At 36.4% G+C, this 2,500-nt stretch overlaps 1 protein-coding gene across 3 annotated transcripts in view; it reads left to right on the top strand.

The window, feature by feature from the left end:
* LOC137987829 (plexin-A1-like) overlaps positions 1–2,500 on the top strand; it is a 116,845-nt gene that overhangs the window by 556 nt on the left and 113,789 nt on the right. The window contains exon 1 of one of the 3 annotated variants that reach the window (XM_068833909.1): positions 2,160–2,298. The exons of 1 other annotated variant lie outside the window; for it this stretch is intronic. The gene's annotated coding sequence lies outside the window, so the exon portion shown is untranslated. Of the gene's footprint in view, positions 1–2,159; positions 2,408–2,500 lie in introns of those variants that run through there. One more of the 3 variants, XM_068833907.1, reaches the window with a different exon arrangement.

The following is a 2,500-nucleotide window of genomic DNA, read 5'->3' as shown; positions in this document are numbered from 1 at the left end:
CATATATTTGTCTAATTTGTACGTTCCCACGAATTTTCGATAACAATTACAGACAAATGCATGGAAAATCGAAAACGCTACCACGCAGTTTTTAACGAAGGCTAGTCCCTAAAAATTGGTCTGTATAATCCTTTATCCTGTATCTTCAGTTCGCGATTCATAATTTTTTTAGAACTAGTGTTTAAAGAAAATTATTTGGCATCGGATCCCCATAAAGACACTACAAATTGTTTACTCTTTGCCTACCCGTCAAAATGACGGTCAAAACCGTGATGAGGCCTATTGGAGCAGTAACTGGTCATCCGTTAAAACCTTATTTCATTCGTACTGAATGCCCGCCTGAATGATTGATTGAGCGTTAATATTTGAGGATTCACTGGCGCGATTTCTTGCAAATACATGAACAACGGAAACATTTTTACTCATGTGAACTTGACAATACTTTTAATTTTGTTTTAAGAACTCAAAGGAAGATTTTTGTTGGTGAATTGTCACATTTTCAGCTTTTAAATAAAGCTACACTAAGGAGGCCAAAAAATCTTCCTTTGAGTTCTTAAAACAAAATTAAAAGTGCGGTTGAATGTAGTTTTTCTTGTTGGAATCCCCATTTTTTCCTAACATGTATCTGAATCCTCATTCAAACAAAGGGCACTAGTTTCTGATGGGTTTCAACAAAACACTGACCCCCGGTCAACTGACCCCCTTACTGACCCCCTTACTGACCCACTATAAAATCAATGGGAAAATGAATACTGCTTACTTAAGCCTCAACAACCCTTTTTAAACGGCATTGTTCAACAGTATTTAAGTCTAAGCACCCATTTTAAAAAGGTTAGTTTTCGATTATTGTTGTGATGGCCGATTATTTCATGTAAGCTAACCTTTTTAAAATGGGTGCTTAGACTTAAATACTGTTGAACAATGCCGTTTAAAAAGGGTTGTTGAGGCTTAATTAAGTAAGCAGTATTCATTTTCCCATTGATTTTATAGGGGGTCAGTGTTTTGTCGAAACCCGTTTCTGATACTGCACTAATTAACACTCCTTTTGTTAGAATTTCAATAGCTTATAGAGGAGCAATATTTTCGAATAATACAATAGGTAAACATAGCTATCTCTACATTTAGTTACAATACCCTAATAAGTGGAAATTACCATACTGAGCCAATTTTAATGAATTTAGTTTCAATGAGACAACCGTGCCAACTCAAGGATGTTGTTTATCTGTGATATCTGTGATAACCTTAAAAGTTTCCTTGTACTTTTATATTTTAGTTCACATTTGTATACACATAACACTTGTTATTAATCCCCAAACAACAGCACAAGCCTCACAGCTTTAATACTTATTGTTTCCATTATTGTATCAATTCAGTCACGCTATAAAGCCAGGAATGAAGAGCCAAAATATTGAATACCAAATCCTAAGACACAATAATATCTGTATAATTGTTTTAACATTGCAGTAGTAAGCTTGCCATTGTAAAAGATTCTTTATCATAAACTGCAGGCAAAAATGTAGAAAATGTAAGTTACTGACAAATATATTTTGAAAGCTGAAACTGAAAGTGAAAGGGTCTTGCAAAATTAAGGCAAAATTGGGAATCTCGTTTGCTGGAAAAGGTGTGTTGGTCTCTAGCTTTGTTGGTTCTTAGTACAGTGTATTTTGGTCACACAAAACTTTTATAGGTGGGCTGTCACATTGTTGTCAATATTTTGTCTGTTTTCAAGATTAATTGGGTGATCTCCAATGCATGGTTATAGGAAAAGAGTTATAGCAAAATCTTGTGTTGCTTTGTTAAATTGGGCTGGTAGACATTTATATTGTGTGTATTTTTGATACATCTGGTGTATTTAAAAAGATTTTTAAATTAGTTACCTCTCGTACGAAAATTTGTGGTCTGACTGAGCGAGATTCGGGCCCAATTCGGGCCATAAAGCTGTTTTTAAGGCAAGAACTGAGCGAGACAAAGCGAGACAACCATTTTGTCACGCTTGTGCGACTGAGCCAGACATTGGTCTGGTTTGATTATCGCCGATAGTGTGGCGTGAGTGAGCGAGAAAAAGTGAAAACCCAGTTTATTTATTTACGCCGCTGTTACAAGACATTTGTCACGCTGTATTATCGGTGAAACTCAGGCTTGCTCACTTGTTATTCGATACATATTAAGTGATCCCCACTTGTTATTCGATAAGAAAAGATTCGTAGAAATCGATCAGGGAGTACTCTGGCCGTCGTTCTAATGTACTATATTATTTTCTGCATTTCTGTACGTGTAGTCCGTCCCCGTGGGTAAAAGGTGAGCAAACCATTTTTTATCGCGCTGAATTTTGAGCTAAAGTACGTATATGGCTGGATATTTTTTCCACGTGATACATTTAGCGTGATACCCACCCGCATCCGGAGAGGTAAGTCTCAAATACAATGTAACTTAGCACATTCAGGAGAAGCAATCTATCTACCTCAAGACAGCATTATCCTGCTTGCCCAAAACAGAGGAT

The sequence above is a fragment of the Montipora foliosa genome, unplaced genomic scaffold (assembly GCF_036669935.1).
Source record: "Montipora foliosa isolate CH-2021 unplaced genomic scaffold, ASM3666993v2 scaffold_390, whole genome shotgun sequence".
Classification (NCBI taxonomy): Eukaryota; Metazoa; Cnidaria; class Anthozoa; order Scleractinia; family Acroporidae; genus Montipora; species Montipora foliosa.
The sequence above is the reverse complement of the archived record's forward strand: the minus strand, read 5'-3'. Positions and strand labels throughout refer to the sequence as shown.